The sequence below is a fragment of the Harpia harpyja genome, chromosome 7 (assembly GCF_026419915.1).
Source record: "Harpia harpyja isolate bHarHar1 chromosome 7, bHarHar1 primary haplotype, whole genome shotgun sequence".
NCBI lineage: Eukaryota > Metazoa > Chordata > Aves > Accipitriformes > Accipitridae > Harpia > Harpia harpyja.
In genome coordinates, this window is record NC_068946.1 from 55,014,139 (window position 1) to 55,035,079 (window position 20,941).

The 20,941-nt window shown below is 39.9% G+C and overlaps 1 protein-coding gene across 2 annotated transcripts in view; it reads left to right on the plus strand.

Annotated features, from left to right (window-relative positions):
* LYPD6B (LY6/PLAUR domain containing 6B) overlaps positions 1 to 20,941 on the plus strand; it is a 51,626-nt gene that overhangs the window by 15,834 nt on the left and 14,851 nt on the right. Inside the window, exon 1 of one of the 2 annotated variants that reach the window (XM_052793450.1) lies at positions 18,202 to 18,283. The exons of the other annotated variant lie outside the window; for it this stretch is intronic. The gene's annotated coding sequence lies outside the window, so the exon portion shown is untranslated. Of the gene's footprint in view, positions 1 to 18,201; positions 18,284 to 20,941 lie in introns of those variants that run through there. 2 annotated transcript variants of the gene reach the window in all.

Sequence of the window (20,941 nt, forward strand, 5' to 3'; positions counted from 1 at the left end):
ATGATAGACCTCAGTAGAGCAGGGATAGAGAAGAGGTGGTAGAAGAAACAGTATAGGAGATGCAAATCATGTACTTTGTATATTTTCTCATTTAAAAAAAGTATAAGGGGACAACTGTATAGTTCAAATAACTCGAATTCAAATGCTATTTATAATACAAAGCTAAGAAATTCATTACCAGGATCATCACTGGATAATATGACAAAAGGGAATCTTCATTGATCTTCTAGAGTGTCAGAAACAGTGCAAGGCCTCATCACCAGTACAACAGAGCGGTTGATGTAGGCTAGGACACCGGCACAGACCAGCGGCTTCTCTGTGGTGGTTTTGGGAAGTTTCTGTGCAGTATTTGGCAGAGTTTGTTGCCTCTCAGCCACATGGCCTGTTAATAGGCTATACTTTTTCGTTTATATGGTGCCTATGGTACCAAAACTGTTTTGCATATGTACAAACTGCATAGTCGGCAGGATTTGAGGGGTTTTTCTTTATTTGAAGTTATGCTGAGATTGCTTAGAAATATTTAGAATACCTGGCTCTTATATGACTATCCTTTTTTTTTTTTTTTTTTCTTTAATAGAGTTTTCTGGTATGTATTTATACCCTTCCTGGAAAAAAACTAAGTGCCTTTTTGTATAGCCCTTCATATCTTGCTTTCTGTAGCTGAGTGCTTGATAGTCAGTATTCTGCCTGCTGCTGAACTGCTGTACTGATGAGAGCTGCTTGTTGTTACCAAGCTCCCTGTGACCTTCATGGGCCTCTTACAGGGCAATGTTGGAAGTATTTTGCATGGTTGTTGGGATACTATTTGTGAATCCTGTCAGTATTCCATGCCTTAATTCGTATTATGGACATGGAAGCAAATAGGGGCAATTAAAGTATTTAAAAAATGTGCCTCCTTATTTTTTTGTGGGGAAAAAAACCAAACCCAAACAACCAAAGCAACAACCTTTTTGTTTTGAAAAGCTAGCAAACCTTTCCCACAAATTATATTCTGTTAGATTTTTATTTTCTTGTAATACTGTGTCTAGAACCAGACAACACATTTGTAGCGAAGCTCATTTTAGTGCAAACTAGGGACCAAGAGGTTTCACTGGAGCTTGCCAAGGGTGAATGGGCCTCAACAAGTGTCTGGATGGAGACTGTGAAATTAGAAGAGACATCTGAGAATATGTGCTGAAGCCCTCTTTTTAAATGAACTTGCACTGAGTGCAAGACTTCAGAACGTGTTTGAAGTAGAATTGTGGCCTTTCCCAGCAGAAGCTAAGGGTAACTGCACATACTGCACTTTACTAGAAATCAAAATCAAATCAAATTCATGTCTCTGGGACACAGTTCTTGTTTAGCTTCATGTGAAATATGTCAAGGAGCTTGCTAAAGCCATGACGAAGCAGGTAACATTGGTCTGAATTGTTTAAATCCACGCTCAGCCTTTCAGTGGTTTTGCCCTGCATTTTCTCCCACGGTGTCCAGATTGCTGCTGATCTGAAATGCTGAAATCACTTGTAGTGCTGATACTATGTAATGGAGAGAGCTAGAAGCACCTCTGAATATAAGGATGAAACTAATGTTATGAGGTACTACAGGTGGGTTTTGCAAATACTGGTAAAGAAATGACATGCTTCGTACGCTGCGAGAGAAATAGCAGAAGGGAGCCTGGGGGACAGCACGTTAAATGAAAGTCGGCAGTGTGGCCTTGCAGCAAGGAATGCAACCAGATCCTGGGCTCTGTTGGCAAGAGTGCAGCTTTGGTTGAGGGAAATCATCCTTCCCCTCTGCTTGGCCGTTGCGAGACCACATATGGAGTGATGTTACCGGTTCTGTACACCCAATATAAGCAAGGCACTGACAAAGTGCGGCGAGTCCGGCAGAGGTGTTCGGGATGGACGGGGGGCTGGAGCACAGGAGAGGCTGAGACAGCTGGGTTTGTTCAGCCAGGAACAGAGAAGGCCGCAGGGGATGTTATACCATCTCTTCCCCCAGCTGGAATCACCAAATTCTTAATGTTTACAGAGAGAGTGAAACTCTGGAGAAAAACTTGGTGATCTAGGAAATACAAGTGACTGACAGAACAAGGGAAGAGGAGGTGATGCTAGCTGGGTCTGGCAGGCTGTGCAGCAGGTTGTCCAAGTCCAAAGGTATGATCGCGAAGTAGGGCAGGGGAGAATCCTTTTGCTAGGAATCTGTTTGCAGAGTTGAGCAGCTGATGCACCCTATAGTTTCTTAAAATATATGTGCATGGGACATAAGTAGATTCTTCTCTCTTCTTGGAAATTACATGTAACTTGCACTTCTGATTCATCAGCGCTGCAGAGCGCTCTGCATCCATAATCACTCTTCTGTGTTGCAAATAATATTTTTCAGTGTATGAAGTGCGTATTTTACTTAATGAATTATTAATGCAAGCAAAGCAAAATAAGGAATTCATTCCCTGTTTCCCATTGGAAGGCAGATGTTCAGCTATTTCCCGGAAAGCAGGGCTTCATCACACATAATGGTTACTTGGGCAGACAGACACCATCACTCTGCACATCCCCCCTTCCTCCTTTTCCCTCCAGCTTTTATTGCTGAGCATGATGTCATATGGTTTGGGATATCCCTTGGGTCAGTCGGGGTCAGCTGTCCCGGCTGTGTCCCCTCCCAAGTCCTTGTGCCCCCCCAGCCTCCTCGCTGGTGGGGTGGGGTGAGGAGCAGAAAAGCCCTTGGCTCTGTGTAAGCACTGCTCAGTGGTAACGAAAACATCAGTGTGCTGTCAACGCTGTTTTGGTCATAAATCCAAAGCATAGCACCATATGAGCTACTATGAAAAAAAATTGACTGTCCCAGCCAAAACCAGTACAATCTTTCTTGCATCTGGTGATGTTTTGTTTTAGGTTTCTGTTAATTTCAACATATTTTACATAGTTCATGCTTTCATCACTTAAAAACCAAGCAAACATTTATTCCTTTTGCTAGGTAACTGAGTGCAGTGCTACATTGAGAAGAAGCCTTTTTTTTTTTCTTCTCCTTCAGTTGTCTACTTCAAAATGTGGTTCCAGATGACAAAAACAAAGCAATCTTTCCTCAGGGATTAGTTGTCCTGCAAAGACTTTTCAAATTCTTTAATCTGTTGTTTCTATTCTCTTGAAGTATCAGGAATTGATGTAAACCATATGCTTGTTTATTGTCTTTGTATTCATTTTACTAGTCATAGAGAAATTGAGAAGTTGTTTGTTTTAATGTGTAGGGTTTTCCTCCAAGCCTAAGCAATTGTTTGCCTTAAGTGAGCATTAGATATCCTGTTTTACTTTGCATAAAACAAGTATGCGGTCTCCTTCATTTCACAAAAGGAAACCACTGTTCGTGAATTCTCATTATATTCTCCTTGTTTCTAAATAAAAAAAAAAAAAAAGAAGCACTTGTTTAAAATAACAACCAATTAAAAAGTGTGCTTCAAGTGAGATGGCATTTGTCGTACTGGGAAAAGAGGGTCCTCATGTTTGATGTGTTTTAAGTGCAAAGTGTGTGACCTACAGGTGTTGAATATACAGTAATTCTACTTGGCTTTAGTCCATTAAATTAGCCACCCTGCTTTCTTTAGCTTGCTGGGAAAATTGCAAATGCATTGGTTTGTGTCTCCTTGGCAGTTAGGAGTTTAGCAGGACATTGATTCTTAGCGGACTTCCAGACAGAGTCCCATTGTTTATCGTTAAACTCTGCCAAGAACTTATCAGATGCTGTGTAATGAGCCCCCTTCTTTTAGAGATGCTTCAGTGCTGAAAAGAAACTGCTAACAATTACTGACTTTCATTTCGTAGTAGTCATTTTAAATGAGAAAAGCTTATTCTATTTTAACTTTTTTTTAATGGTTTCATCTGGTATATTGGAGGACACTTGTTAAATGGGATTTTTCAGTCACGGGCATTTTAAGCATTTGCACGTGGCAGGTATTGATTTGTCGCCATTAGTATTGTATTTCTCAGGTGTGGTGTGGTTCAGGGATTGCTGCTTTCTCTAACATCAATGTGCCAGCTCCGTAGGTATGAACTTGGTAAGGAAGCTGATTTAGTAAAAAAAAAAAGGAGAAAAAAATCCCCAAACATGACCAAAATAACACATGAAGATGGGCGTTCTGTGCCCTTGTGTGATAACCGACGTGGTGAGTTAAATGCTTGCTGCTGCCAAAAGAGCCTGTGTAATTTCCCTGCTCTCCGATTCCTTCTTTCCTCCTGCTGCAGCCCATCCACCCGCCTGCTCCCTGCACGTTCATTTTCTGCCAGCCGCTCTGCAGAACGAAGAGGCGATACGGATGCTTCTGCAACTGCTCCTACAACTGAGTAAATTATTGGAGCGAACGCAGCTATGTGGTGGTAGGGCTTTCTGCTGCAAGCAGTTACTCCGAGAGCAGCAGATGGTGGCCAAGAAATCCTCTGGGCTTTTCCCCGACTCCGTGGCCTGTTTCAACTCTTTTCTTCTGCCTGAAGTCCCCAGCCGCGGTGGCAGGTTGACAAGCGCATTGAGCTGGCACTGCTGCTAAAAAGGCAGCGCTGCTCCTGTGTGGTGCGGGTGCAGCTGTTTGGGAGGCCACGTGTGGAGCGTGAGCAGGGAGCTCATCTGGGATACACCCAGCCAGGCTGAAAAAAAATAAAAAAAAAAAACCAGTTGAAAACAGGCTGCTGAAGGCTGGGAGAGGCCTCCAACTTTTTTCAGTACAAACACTACCTTAAAGTGCTCCTCAGGCGATGGTATTAGAGTTCGCTTGCAATACTCTTTCAAACGGTAATTTCTGATACTTCTACCTGACTGACCAGGGTATTGTGATTTTAGAAATTAGATATTTCATCAGCTTAAAATAGTACTCTCACTGACGCTATTGCAAGTGATTTCTAAGACTGCAAGTGAATTAGGCATCTCTTCTTTCCACTTGGCCTCACTGGTGTGATAGAACATACTGGATATATTCAGTGTGCGTTTTAACTGTAACATTTCTGTTTTCTGAGTTATAAAATGCAGCAGAAGGGGCTATCAAGTTCCAATTTCTTTACAGTTTTAGAAGCCCATCTTAAAAGTTATTAATTAGTATCTTATAAGAAGCATCATGTTAGAAGTCCTAGAAGATGCTGTATTTTGCTGTAAAACTTTACAACTGTTTTTTATTAAAAGGAGATAGGAGGGGATTACAGAAGATACAATGCAACCAAGCAAAATTTCTATCCACTTAGAAAAATATTTGAACTACTACTTCCTTTCAGGGAAACCGTGATTAATGACCACTGAGCAAAGAAAATTAATCTATAGCGATAAAAATGTCATTGGTCACATCACCTGTCTTCAATCCCTCTTAATAAAACAGTACTGCCATGGGGTGCAGCAAGGGAAGATTCATGTGCTGAGAGCCAGGATCCAGTGGATAATTTAAGTTCAAATATACTTGCCGCATATTTCACTGGTAACTATCTATTTGATCAGCATATGCTTTACTGAATCCTATCATAGCTTCATCAGTACTGTTCGGCCCCCCCCGCTGTCACTTGGATTAGCTGTTCGGATGGCACAGTGGTTACATCTATGTCCCCAGAACAGATCTGTACCAACTAAAAACTCCCTCTTCACACCCAGCAGCGGACTGTGTATTTGTTCTGTCCTAACAGCTGCGTACCTACAAGAGAGCTGAAGAGCAGCTGCTGTGGCAGGAGGGCCAGAAGTGGAAGGACTAATTTTTGCATTTGGATAATCAAATGTGAGAGATTCTGGTATGGTTCAGCCATATGTAAATGCAGCATTTTTCAGTACAGCCTGTCTTGTCTTTTGTTCTGACTTGCTCTCTCCAGCTGTGCTTTCATAGTCACTCACTGCTTTGGTTTCCTCAGCATTTGTTTCCTTCTTGGTCTTACAAGTTGTTGATGAATTATATCATCTCCCTTATATCAAGAGAGATTCATCTTCATTTAGTTTAAAACTGTGCCTAAGAATATTTCTATTGTTTCTTTCACTTTCTTTGGACTTCAAATTTATGGAAAAGTGCTGACATCCTCAAAAAGGAATCTCAACTGTATTTCTGTGCCCAGATGCTAATCTGGTACATGGGAAACAGTTTCACTTTTGTTGTTTGCTTGCTTGTTTCCCACTTCAGATTTTTTGCAACATACTAGGCTTGTTACATTCTTGGATATTTGAAGTTCTAATTGTGAAAGTCCTGTTCATAATTTTATCTGTGCTTAAAGTTACCTTTCTACTTTAAATCACCTTTTGATGGTGACTTACAGCCTTCTCTCCTCTATTGTAGGAATACTTCTTCCACACTCTTTGTTGAGTAACATGGAGAAAAGAAGTTCAAATTTTATTTTTAATGTAAGAATAAGAAAAGGAGTGATCAGAATGATTTAATCTTACCTTCTGTATGTGTGTTTAGGTAGATGTATTCCATTCCACAGAATTTCTTTTTCTGAAGTCAAATTCTGGCCCTGTAGAGGTCGATGGGGAATTTTGCTGTTACTTTTAATGATCAGGAATTTAATTATTTTAAATGCCTTTAATGCTCTGCATATTTCTCTTGTTCTTATCGTAGAGCAAAAGTAAGATTTTTTTGATTGTTTTTTTTCCCCAGCTTCTCTCTTCCACGCTTTTCTGGGGTTTAGTTCTTACCATCTTCTACTCAACTTTCATTTTAGTTCTACAATTGAAAGAAAACAATATGTCATTAAAGGATTTTTAAAAAAAAAAAACAACAAAATAAGGAAATATTTTGGTAAGATTTTATAAGTAAATAAAAAAGTGCTCCTATTAAAATCAGGCCACAAAAGTGGCCTCTGCATTTTTAAAGAAAACTCTCCTCTGTTTTTTGAAAGCTCCAGCTGTTTTGACCAGGATGTACTTCAAACACATTTTCCTGGTACTCCTGTAATGCAGTATTTTGGGCTGAGCAGCTTTCTCGAGGATGGCACGGCCAAAGCAATGCATCCTTGTGTCTGCACGGCGGCTGGGCTGGGGCAGCAAGGCGCGGGCAGCCCCCCAGTGCCGGTGCCGAGAGCCCAGTGGAGCCCAGTGTCCTGACGGGGAGACACTCAGCCCCTCGGTCTCGGGTGGGTACAAACCGTATTGCTGGAAGCTTGGTTTGGGGATAGGAGCACAAAGAGGGCAAAGTACTGCAACTTGGCTATGCTAAGTAGGAGACATAATTTTCAGCCTCAAGAAGGTGATTTAATTATTACCTTTTTTGTAATTTATGTGTAAATTCTCCTTTTTTTTTTTTTTTTTTTTTTTTTTAAATGGCCCAAGTGTACTCAGGGTGACGTAGGTAGTAACAGGCATTGGAGCATGAGTTAGCAAGTGCCTCTTCAGGCAAATTAAGACCACTTCAAAATAGTTTGTGGTGCAAAAGGAAACATTTTTTAGTAGTATTTGCCCTTACAGAGAGAAAGAAGCAGACTCGGAGCGTGTGCCTACTTACTCTGTCCATGAGTTATCTTTAATGCACGCATCCCCAGAGAGCCAAGTCAAATTTCATTAATTGCTTTGAACAGTCATCACACTTTTCTATGAGTAGTTAATTTCCTTTTCGAATGGCCTTCAGAGACAAGTCCTGCTTTAAAAAAAAAAAAAAAAAAAGGTCACTCTAGATATCCTCTCTAAAAATAGTGAGAAGACTGTTCCCTGTGTTCAGCAGCCGACTAAACAAAATAGAAAGGAACAGAGCGGACTATTTAGATGTTGGCAGATATTAATCCAGCAGAACAAAGGAGGCAAACACCATTGGAGATTATAATCTAGTCTTCAGGTTAGTCATTTAGACCAGGAAATATATTTTGCTTTTTTACTGTAGATTTATTACAAATTTATGGCCCATCCAGCAGCGGGGAATTACTCAGTAAGTCTTGCTGCACTTCCACGGCAGCCTAAGCCCAATTTAACTATTGACTTCTGTGGTGCAGTCCTCTTCCCTCCGTTTTATGCCTTGTGTTCCCATCCTTTTGTCTTCAGGTCTGCAACCCGCTGGACCTGGGCCAAGCCATTTCAGCATGCTTAATGTGGCAGAAAGCTCATCTGCCAGAAAATTCACTCGGTGCACTGAATGTGGGGTAAGGTGGGTGCGGAGCCAATGCCAAGGAGGGCGTGAGGCTCCTTTGGCTCCTGTATGTTGTTCAGTCAGCTACTTAACCCATGACTGATTATTTATTTATTCATTTATTACCCTAGGGTTTCTCTACATGATCTTTTCCAATGGCTAGGGAAGGGAGCTGAGAGCCCAGCGCTCACATGGGTTTAGCTGTTCAGCCAGCAAATCTTTGGATCACTTTTATTTGGGTGTATTTTGTTGTGTATGAAGACTAGAATGCGTGATCACACGTACAGCTTCTGAGTGTACAGCTCTTCCTTTGTCTTCAGACTAACCCTGCAAGAAGTAGATTAAAGCAGCACGGTACTAGGTTAAACATTAAAATACTCGCTGTGCGTGGTTCAGCAGCCTGGTGGTGTTTGGTAGGCAGGTTGTGAATGTCAGCCTCCCTTAATTGCTTAGTCCTTGCAACGGAGTGGTCTTTGTTCTTCCTGAGTTACCTTCTTCTGAGTCGCCACTTCTCCTCTCGGGGGTTTGTGTTGTTTCACATTGGTTGCCTTTCCAAATCTTGGAGTTGCTGAATTCTTATTAAACTGGCAGTCTCATTTCTCCACTGTGTCCTTTGCTCGTTTCTGCTTTTTTGTTTGGCTAAATAGTCTGTGTACTTTCTTGCATATGGACTAATGACAATAACCATGCTCAACAACAACATCTACAGTATAATCAGGTCAAAATCACAAGCCCGTGCCTCACAAAACTCTTTGTTTGGGCCTAGTCACATAGCCTTCCATAAATCTGCAGCCACAACCCTGTAGGCTTTTGTACAGTGCAATTTGCCTTCGTCTGTGTCTAGTATTTTTATCACCTAGGTGTCTAAATACAGGCATACCTGCTGAGTATTTATTGATCTATTACCAAAGCACGTGAGGAATGCAAACCAGCTACCCAGGAACCGGCTCAGAGCGGCAGTGAAAGAACATAGTTTATTTTAAGAGAGCCTGCTTGGGGGGTGAAGTTCATAGGTACCTTTCTGACAGCATAAAACAGTAACCACGTTGTCTGTTCCTGCTCATTCCTGTGCTGTGTTTGCATAGGCATTTATACAGCTGCAAAGTGAACTGAGCCAGGAAAAGGAACGTGGCTCAAAAGCAATCTTTTCTGGGTTTATTTTAACCTGGAGCAATTCCTCCGTTCGGTTCATGGTGTGGCCACACACGCTTTCTGGGGGGGTGCAAGCCAGAGGTGGGAATGAGCGGTTGGGGACTGGCAGGTGGCTGCTGCTTAAGTTAATTGGAGAAATAATGCTGCTGAATGTCTAACCTGCCATCTCAGGAGGTGGTATGGCCTTGCTGCTGGCTGCAGGCATCTTCCGAAGCGGGGCTGCCTTTCCCCACATCCCTCCCTGGCCTTCCAGCTGCCGTCCTGGCCCTGGCACGCGTCTGACCTCAGCACGAGGCACTTCAGGATGCCGAATGGCTGTATTAGTACTTAAATTCTGCAAGCGTGGGTAGTGCTAAATAATTCTCAATCCCGACGCTTTTTAGGCAAAAATTCATTATGCTAATCTTTAGGAATCTGTGTGCAACTTGGTTCTTACATTTTCTGTGAGAAAGATTCCCCCCCCCCCCCCGCACTGTACAAATGGTGTTAAGAACATGGTGTAAGAACAGAGAATAAAATTTTGAATTTTTTTTTAATTTTGATTTGCTTATGGGTTTATACTTTGTTTTCTTAGATTATGTAAAACTAGAACCATTTGGTATTTATTAAGACACACGGATTAAAAAAACAAAAACAAAACAAAACAGAAAAGTGTGAATACATTTGCAGGCTGGTTATTTAGAAGTAGAGGGTATCTAAGTGATTTTTATACTGGAGACAGGGAAAAAACCTCGTCAGCAACATAATGGGAGAAAAATGTCACAGTTGTGTAAGATACACAGCACAGAGTGTTAGTTTCTTAGCAGCTGTGAGTTATCATGACAGCTAAAGCCTTGAAACTTCTGTTCAGCATTTTTACAAGCAAAACACCACACTTAGAGAACTCTGCCAACAGTCATACTTCTGTATGTAAAGGGATTATGAAACATAAGCATTTGGATGCTGATTTTTATATTGTCTGTCAAGCCTGAATAAGCAAAGACTGATGAGGTATAGCAGTTTTTATACTTCACATCCAAGATTAAGTTTAGGTTGGCTTTTAGAATGGAAGGTATGTAGGATACGTTTCTAAAAAGAAATTTTTAAGAAACTCTCACAACACTTGGTATTCAACAGCAGCTGCTAAGCAGAAATCTCTAGCCATTGAAACTGGTGAGTTGTTGGAGGAATTGGATCTATATTGTCTCATGAAAGTGAGAATGCTATTTCTGTGTCTTGTATGTTATTTTGAAAGTGTAATGAATTTAAAAACAAGAAAAAGATTTTGGCCTTAAAATATGTCATGTATATATTCTGCCAACCCGGAACACAAGTTCAGCACAGGCAAGGGCACTCTGCCGGCCTTTCTGGGGATGTTTCCACCATACAATACTGTCATTTCTGATCTAGGACCAAATAATTATTGCCGCACACAGTGATCTGCAGTGGCATTGCAGATTGAGCACCGACTGCGCGGGCTGCCGTGGTAGCGATGAGCTCTGGAGCATTTGGGGGGAGCACTGCTGTCCCGACGACTGTGCGAGGGACCACGTGTGCTACAGCTGGTTTTGCCCCCCCAACCCCAGTGCCGCAGTGGTGTTCCCTCCTTGGCTTTCGTGCCCTGGAACTAGGGAGGGGAGCAACAGAGCCTAATTTTATGAAAAATTTAAATGGGACTGCCCCTCGTTACCTAACGTACCTGGTTCATTTTTTAGCTTTTAGTGGAGTTGCAAGTCGTATTTGCTGTCTCTGCAGAAGTTATCAACGTAACACTAAGAAGATTAGGTGAAAATTAGTGCCATTTTTCTGTTTGCACATGTTAATGCTCTGCAAATAATAAACTATTTAGGAACCTTGAGAGCTTCTACAGCCTTTGTAGGTGGCATGGAGTTATTTCAGACATTTTTGCTATCCCTTATCACCCAAGTAGATGTGTTGGTTGATGTTGGTAGCATGCCTCTATAATGACAAGTGTTGAAAGGGAGATGAAGAAGCAGGGTAAATAGTTTCCAAGGCTTGTGATAATCTTCTTATCCAATTTGTGAATTGTGGAGAACTCCATTTGTCACACTTTATATTTGTGATTCAGAAGCTTCCAAGCGCTTCCTAGAAGGTTACTGTGTCTTCACTCAAGTAGCAGTTGCTCTCAATTCAAGAAAAAATTTCTAATAAAGCTTTCCTTTGGGTTCATTTACAGTTATATCACAGTTAGTGGTAGGCTTTGTACTATGTTAGTGTAATTTATAATAATTCTTGATGTTGAAGTAGCAGTTGACATTTCAAGGACTAGTTTCATATATTTTTTAGTAAATAGAGCTTTGTACAGCACCTTTGGCTCTCCTTGTTTGGTACAGAGTGCTACAGTGATCTTTGCTTGCTATTTGTTAAATATTAGATTTATTAGTATTTTCTTTTTCTGCTGAGATGTCGGTGGTTACATTTGAACCTGAGGAATGAATTTGAAAGTGGTTGACATAGGGAATTATAAAATTGGATTTCTTTGCAGCTTACACAAAGGTAGACAAAGGAAATAGGTAACACAGGAGGGCTCATGTATTTGCAGGGAAGTCCAAGAGAGCTTTCTGTTTAGCAAGTAGAGCGAGCTCTCAGAGGATTCACGACACTGTTCCAGTTGGAAGATGTTTCTCAGGCTGCCATGTTTTGTACTCTCTGGAGCATCATATCGTGTCTTCTTTCTCCTCCATCCCTGACTGCTGCTCCTTCCTCTCACCTATTAATTACAGGAGTGGTTAAAACAGCTGAACCTGAAAACAGTAATGTCTGACTGTGAGGGAGAGCAAGAATAATATGGGGAAGAGATGAATGACACCAAAAAGCAGAGGCAGCTTGATGTCGGAGTCAAGTAAGAAGGGGAGGAAAGCTTTTGGACTTGGGGAGAGCATGGCCACAAAATGCTTTATGGGTCATTCACACCTTCTCCTTCACCAAGATCGCCAGCTGTAGAGGCCATATGCTGGTACGGACTGCAGCCCTTCAACTTGGAGCAAAATAACAAATGATTCTACCAGTTTGTTGAAGGCGCACTTACTGAGGAATATTCCTGTGTCCTCTTCACGTGTATTACCGCTTAAAAGCCACTCACAGGAGAATCATTCCAAGTGTTTTCTGTTCAAGGCAGCTTTCTGAGCCCTGGAGGTATTCATGATACAAAGCAGGAGAACTTTCACGTGGATGGGATTCTTAAGCTATATTTATAATTAAGTTAGGATTATTTTTTTCACTCCACCCCTGTTTTCCCCACCCTACACTTTCAAGCCTTTGAAGAGAGGCCAGCTGTCTGGCATGTCTGTCATAGTTCTCCTATTTCTGGAGTGTTTCCAGTGTCAGAGATTTCTGGCACCTTATAGAATTTTATCAAATAGGGACCATGAGATGATGCCACCAAGAGAATTACTGCATCCCTGCTCTTCTCTGTGTAACAAGAATAAAGCAGAGAGACGAACTCGCGTAGTTTCCAAACTGGAAGATGGAACCAAAAATTTCTAGGATGAACTGACTTCCTGGGATGTGTGTGTGTGAATACAGATGTATTGTTTGAATGTGCATAAAAGTGTACAGTAAGCATTTCGGCTATTTCTTGATGCTGTACTAAGCCTGTCAAATGCCCTCAGTGTGTTAGAGCTGAGGCAAGCTAGTGGACATCCTACTTTTTTTTTTCAAGTTGTTTGTTCAGAGCAGCTGTGAGAATGGAGAAAGAGATTGGTACGGGCTTTGGCCCAGTTCTATACCAGTGCTAATCTCTGACTAGCTGTAAATCCCAGCCCTAATTGGATTGAAGTGCATATTAGTTTATAAATATGGGTCCCTGTGATCATCAGCTGGATGCTTTTGCTTCTATTCTGTAGGAAGCCCCCTTGCTACTTAATTTTTCTGTAGTTAAACTGTGGACAAAATAATCCTTTTTCCTTCCATGCGATGTGTGTCAGCACTGGTTGATTAAATCCTGGCTATTTCTGTTCTTTAAGAAGTAGAAGTAATTACACTAAATTGTATATTAGATTTCGAAATACAGTCTGATGTTTGTTTAAGGTTTGACTGGGGGTTTCAACAAACTTGCTTCCTTCAAGATTATTAAGCGTAAAATTGAATTAATATCTGTAAGAATATAACATTTATGGCTGTCAACAAATACCTCCTGGTCTGTCATGGATTAGTGTAAGGTTAAGTATGTTTAAGGTATGCAGTTATTCTTTTTATGATGGAAAAATGAAAAGGCTAGTGACTTGCCTTAGATGGTAGACGTTTGTAGTAGAGCGGGAAATTGGGCCCACTCCTTCCAAGTCTTAGGCTAGTAATAATAATACAGTCATTTTTCCTTGCTTGATATACTCCTAAAAGCTCAGTCAATTGATTTTTTTGAGGGTACTTAAATCTTATTATGAATAACTTTCGAAACTAATGATAATTACTCGTGATCTTTTGTCTGTGGAATCAATTCTGGAGAGAAGTGTACAACAGTTAATTAATTTTCTTGTCTCTAGTTATTGATTACTCAGATTGCTTTGAGTAAGCTGTTCTTGGGTCAGTTTATTGGTCCTTTACATGCCTTATCTCTTCCCTTTGGCTGGCTGAGACTCTTACGTACAAAGTATTTTTTTTCTCCAAATGCCTAGTAACGTGGCTTCATTCTTAAGGGTTTAAGCTATAAAAACCTCATGCATAAGCTGGGTGAGTTAACTTTTGACCCCATTTTGGCTAACAGTAGCAACGATCAGCAGATGGAGAACTTTATCTTTCCACGGCACTTTATAGTGTTTACACAGTGTCAGATAAGAGCTGGAGGAATTCTGCCCCCTGTTATAGCATCACTTCACTGTGTTCAATGTGAAATTGTTTTGTAGGAGTGAAAAAATACTTAGATTACTGCATAAGGCAAAGTATGCATTGCATTTTTTCTCCCAGATTCCCACTTTATCCTTTGTGGAAAATGAGAATCTTTTATATTCTCTTCTTGGCTAATGAGTTTCTTTTTTACCTAAAAATACTTCCACCATGCTTTTATGGTAGTTATTTGTTGTTGTGATGCAATTGGCTGACTGTGTTTTGAGTGCTTTGGAATAGGCGCTAATGAGTATTTAAACCGGATTTTTCTTTTAAGAACTGTGTTCTAGATCTGATAGATGAGCTAAAGACCCTGAACAGGCTTCATCCTATAAGTTTTATCTCCACTGTTGGTAGGGAGAACTGAAGGATGGATGTGGAGTTGGTACTTTGCTTGCTATGGGGTAATCATTGCTATGTTTTTGTGTTTGAATTTTGTGAATTGCTCTTTTTCTTCTGCATAAGGCATGGTAGAAGCATGCGATTTGCATGGCGAATGGGCAATGTGAATGTATTGCCACTTCTTGTACCTGTGATGAGAACAGCAGCAACAGATGTCCTTTACAGGAGAAGTCAGAGACCTGCCTAGTAAAGGAAACTCTCTTCTTAGTGCTGTCCCCAAGACTGTGGGCTGAGATCTGCATGCGTGCGTGTGGTCAGGTCTCTTGCAAGTGTTTTCCTAACTACATCCTTGAAATCATCCGACTGTATTTCAAACCTGCAATCCGCTCGTCAAGGCTATAATAAATAGTTCAAATTAAAGGTCAGGCATAGACACACACATTTCTTGTGGTGGAATTACAGGATGAAGCGAGTGGGGTGATGCACAGCTAAACTTAAAGCTACGAAACATCAAAGAGGTAATTTGCACTGGTGTGGCAAGTGCAGGAAGTGACATATAGATAATAATTGCAAATTAGCATAGTGCTCTTAGGCATTTGAGTTGAAGCCTCTTCTTGCACCCTTTTGTAAATCAGCAGATCTGACTGGATCAGCAGTCCTCCCTGCAACTGGGAGGATTTGAGGGTCATTCGTCATGTAAACATTTTCTGAAAGATCTGTTGTTGTTGTTGTATTTAACCTTTAATCTTGTTTTGCATTAAAAACGTCATGATACTTTATCCTCTTGGTATGTTGGTCGAAGGATGTTTTGGGGGAAAAAAACATGGTGCTGGAGAAATCTGGCTACAGTTATCACCAAAGCTTAATGCAACTTCTTGTTCTTTCTGGCTTGCAGGAATTCAATGACAGAGGAAATAGCTCTCTCCTTTTCTGTTCTGTGTTATTCTGCCACAGACTAGGGAAGCACTTGAACTCTGCTGGATAACTGCACGTGCCGGCAGGCTGGTAACGTTACTAACTGCATGTTGGTGCTGCTCTGTCACCTTAAAAACTCTTGGGGAATCAAGCCCTCAGAACTTTAATAGAAAAGGCTAGACTTAAGCACACTTAGGATAAATATTTATTGACTGAAGGAATATGTGTGGGCAATATCTTAAGAAGATAGCATAATTATCCAAACAAGTACCCTGCTTGTTTCTTTAATTAGATGACCAGTGCTTAAGCAACCAAGGATTTTGGGAGAGGATGGAGGGAAGGAGACAGGGCAGGAGGAAAGTAGTATCTCTTTTCGCAGTGTGCTCTGTCTTGGTCTACATTCTAAGCACTTAGCTTTTAGTCTTTCTCTCTTCTGCTAACCTACATGGTCTTTTCCAGAATGTTTTTCTTCTCTCAACACCTTTCTACTCAATGGTTTATCTTAGCTACTGATGTATTTCGTTAAACAAACACAAGTACCTTTTACAGACTCTAATCAGTTGCTATGGTCAAATGGTCTATTTAATTTTTATTAAGACCACATAGCTAAGTTACAGATTTATACCTGTAGTACAGGCAAATACCATGTACTTTTGTATATTCGGTTACCTTCTGATAATTATGTAGCGCATATAGCTGCATATATTAATATAACTAGCTATCTTAAAAGATGAAATTCTATTCCATCAGAGGTAGTGACCAGATGCACAGTATGAGGTTTCTGGTTGTCAGGCAATGATGGTTGTTAGAGACATTTCCCTTTTGTTCTAAGCTGCATTCCCTTCTGCTGCTACATCCACTTCTTCATAGATATTGCAATGTTTCTCTGGTAATATATAAACATACTTCTTGAAAACACTGAGGAGGTTTGGCTGATGCAGCATCCCTTTGTACTGATAATACAAATTATTAAAGCATCAGCTGAGAGCTGTTCAGGAATGTTGCCTCTTTTTCTTTTCCCTGCTGCTGGATTTCAATTGCTGAAGCCCATTCATGGTAGATAAGTGAGAGCACAGAATTGCAGTAAGAAAGTTCTCTTATTTCAAAAGACTGTTGAACTTTTTTCCTGTAATAAAGTTTATTGCTTCCTATATATTTGCCTGGTATTATGGAAGGGATAGCTTTCACCTTGTTGGGTAATTTAGTTCTGTAGAATTCTTCAGCTTACACTTAAAGCCCTAAAATTTCCTGATTCAGCTCACTTTCTAGATTCTCTACTAATTAACATGTCCTGGCCCTTTTGTCCATATTTTTGTTTCATTGTCTTAGTAAGGTTTACTGACGTAGCTCATCCAGCATTTCTTTTCCCTGTTTTCCCTCCTTCTGTCACCACACAGCAAAGACTTTTTGCTAACCTCTAGTTTTCAGTGCAGTAATAAGAGTCTGAAAGGATGTTCTTTTTGAACCTTTCCATGTTTGGGGGATTTAACACTGTAGCTCAGACACAAAATTTTGCTCCAGGCTGACACTTGGATTTGAAGATCTGAGTTTGAAAATGTTTCAGTTATGTTCTTATTTTGTTTATACACAGCTGTAAATCCTTGAAGTGGATAATTAATTTTCTGTTTGTGTCAACTTCTGCATAATCCACGTACCACATTAGAGGTATCAGAATGAGAGTAATAAGCTACAAGTTACCCTCTGAAACTCTTTATTCATCTGTTGATGTTCATAGAATCTGTTTTGAGGAATTGCTTGATGTGCACATAGGACTTACTCTCAACTGACAATTTCTGAAAGTCATTTAGCCTCTAAAAATGTGTATTTCTAACCTATGGATAATTGGTGTATTGCATGACCTATGTTGTGAATAATAATTTAGTTGACAAAAGAAAATTTAGTATACTATTAGTAGTAATGAAAATTTAATTTTTCCTTCAGTTTAGGTATGAAGTCTGATTAGGTTGGAGTATAGGGCTTATGTATGTACATGAGTGTGTGTGTATCTCTCCCCTCCCTTGTAATATGTACTCACACTTTGTTTAGTGGTTGCTTTTCCCTTGATTTCAGAATATATACTATGAACCAAAAACATGTGCAGAAGACAATAAACAAAGGTCTTCAACTTCTATGAAAAAGGTTTACATTTTTCAGCTTAGAAAAAGAGATAACTGAATCAGGGATGTGGCAGACAACAATTAAATCACAGCAAGTGCGGAGAAAGGAAGCCGAGAGTGGTCATTCATGGTTTGTCACAGTGCAAGGACTAGATGCCATAAAATGAAACAGGCAGCTGGTTTAAAACAAAGAGAAGGAAGTACTTTTTCAAAAGGTACATGTTTGTACTTTGCAATTTATTGCCATAGGATGTTGTGATTACCAACACTCTAGACGGGTTCAAAAACTGACAGTAATAACCTATGGACAGTTCAATTAACCAAGCCATGGACAGGTAATTAAACACCAAGATATGTACGCTGTCTCTGACTCAGGAAGTTCCTGAATTGCAGATTGTCAGGAAGGGGAGGTGAGTATATACAGGAGGAATTATCACGGTAAGCTGAGATGTTCATGTATTCTTCCCTGAAATGACTCGTTGCTGGGCAGTTTTGGAGAAAAGAGAGCTTCATAACTCCTGCTTCATACCACAGTGCAGAGCCATCTCCCAAACACCACTTCCTTCTTTACAGGGAAGAAGCCTGACAGAAAAAACTTTTAAAAATGTATTATCTAATGGGAGAAAATCAAGTGAAAAAATCTTCTGCTCTCATCCATTAAGGGAGAGTATTGAAAGACATGTTGAAATACTTAAGTATTGTCAGTCCAAAGAGGCAATAATTAAATCAAGTGAAATCCTACAAATCCTCCAAAATGAAATGGCCTAACATCTGTGTTTCCTTATACTACTACTTTTTGCTCTTTTCATAGGTTGTTTGCAAGTGCTGAGGGAAGTCTGTATAGCCTGGGGAAAGAATGTAGACCTGAAGAGACTAATAGTAATAATATATAAAGGTATGCAATAGTTTTTTGTTATGAGGCACTGCAGTGTTTTTCTTACTAGAGTTTATTTTCTTACTAGTGTTTGGGGTTCTTTTCCATTACTAGTGTTTGGGGTTTTTTTTTTCTTAGAAGTGTTTGGGGTTTTTTTCCATTACTAGTGAGTTGGTTTTGGGATGGTTTTTTTTGTGGTTTGTTTGGTTTTTTTTTTATTTTCTTGTGTCTCTCTATCCAATTTATCCTGGTGCTAATTTGATAATGACCTATCTGCCTAAAATACACCCAAGGTTATACAAAGGATTTCTGCAAGGATCTGAGTAACCTTATGAAAAAGCACATGGTGCCTTTGATTGTAAAGAGTTAGAATGTGAGCTCCCATACACAAAAGGAATAAGATTTCTTCTTTCCCCCAGTGAAATGCTTTCTGTTTAGAGGGGAATAGTAGTAAGGCAAGTTTTCATCTGTGTTCATTTATATGGATAGCTTACTCAAATGGCATCTGATAGTTCTTGAAACTGGCCTATAGCATATGAAAAGGACAATAAAGAGAAATGGCTACAATAAACTATTAATTCACCCTTTATGTTGAGTTGTGGACCTGTTTTGAAACACAGTGTGCAAATATTGCATGATTTGCACATAGTATTTTATATGTGTTCTAGCTGGTAAACTTTTATCAATAGTCAGAGTTAGTTTGCTGCAAATGGATGCAGCGTTGGGTGTCTGCTATTCTTTGAAAGGGAAAGTTATCAGGCTATGTGGAAATGCATTTAATTTAATTAAAAAAAAAAAACTGGCTCTTGAGTTGGAGCTTAGTCCCCTTATACCAGTTCATAAATCTCTGAAGAAATTCTGCTGCAAAACAACTGATGATATTTCAGATGCAGAAATTGGCATTCACTTCTAAAATACCATACTTACTTTTATGTTTTTACTCGGGGTTGCCTTACCTGCCAGGGATTTATTGTTTTTAGTAAAGTAGGATTTGTTTATTTTTTCTACTTGTAGTGCTTTTCTGTTTAGCATTACTCTTGATTTGTGAACAGGAAATGAAGGAAACAGAAAATTTGCCAACTTTAATTTGTCAAATTAAATTCTGCACGTTGCAGGCAATATGTATAGTAAATAAATCTCCCCACCCAGAGGCATTCTTATTGTTACTTGTTACCGCACTGCCAGTTTATTTAAGAATGTGTCATCGTCTTTGGAGCAGATAAGTGCGGAGGTAGAGCATGCACTTTGTCTCTTTCTATTGCTCTTCTAATTGAATTAAAACTATCTTTTAGTTCAGATTATAAATTACTTCCTGTGTTTTGTTTTATTATTCCATTGACTTGACTGAAAGGAGTAAGCCATGAGGCTTTAGCAAGTATTAGGCTTTGAGAAATACAAGCCAGTCTCTGCTCTGCAGGAATACCCAGAAGCTAAAGATGATTTCTTCTCAGAGAGGACTTCAGAGGTGTGAAGGTGGGAAAGACTATTTGAAGTGTAAATAGCCTTACTGTGCTTGGAAAATATCACAGAGAGCTAGGATGGTACTGAATAGAAGCAATTCTGTCACTTTAATTATAAAACTTTTACATAACCTCCACTAGCAAGTGAGAAAATTTCACTGCCTGGATAGCATCACACTAAAGAGATAAGGGAAAAAAAAAAGAAACAGCTGAGAAATGGGAAATGTGTGTCAGGGGAAGGGAACATTTGTTCTAGACAAAACCAAGATGCTGGTTGCTTTCTTTAGAACAAAGACCAAGAATCACCCCCACAGTCACAGTATCTTTTGCAATGTGAAGAGATGAGGAGAAGAGGTACCTCTGTCCCTATGGTGGTAATAAAACAGGTGTCGGGACTGGATTTTTTTTCATGCAATGGACTTTTACCTGGTTCCTTCTAATATTCAATATGCTACTAAGTTGAGGATGGGACCATTCCAAATGGTTAAGATTTGTAAGATAACCAGTGCTATTATTCAATTACTGCAGCAACTGCCAGGGAGGTAAGTGGGAGCTAAAGCTGCAAGAAGTGAAGGGACAAGATGGATGCTGTTCCAACAGAAACGGCTGGTACTGGAAATGGTTGACTCCCTGTCTTCTGCACTGTTTCAATTCAGGCTTTAAAAAAAAAAAAAAAAAGATAGCGACACTTTAGTGAAAAATATTATGAAAAAATTGCTATGAAATGCTATATGTCTGTCCTGGACAATGATGAAAAGACCAGAAATGATGGATGTTTGGTTTTTTCTGAATCCTGGGAATGTTTCCTTAGCTATTATAATATTCAAGGCTCAGCCTCTAGCAAATGAAACAAGTAACTGCAGGATGATGGAAGTGTGATTTTTCTTTCAGCTGCTATACATAGTGATGTGATTCCAGTCCTAGAGCATGGATGTTTATGGTGAAGGACAATAAGAGAAACTGTACAAAACTTATCATTTTGAAATAATTTTAGTTAAAGGTATGTTCAATTATTAATGCTTAATACAAAGTTGTGTCTATCAACATGGAAGCCATATGCTTCTGCTCCAGAAAGTTGAGCCTTAGAGGAAGAAAACAGTGCAGCATTTGGATTTTGTAGTTGGAGATATGGCATATATGTCAACACAGCTTTTGTGAACCTGTGAAAGAGAGGTTTTTATGTTTGTATTGTCCCTCCCCTTGAAATGAGGGCAAATCA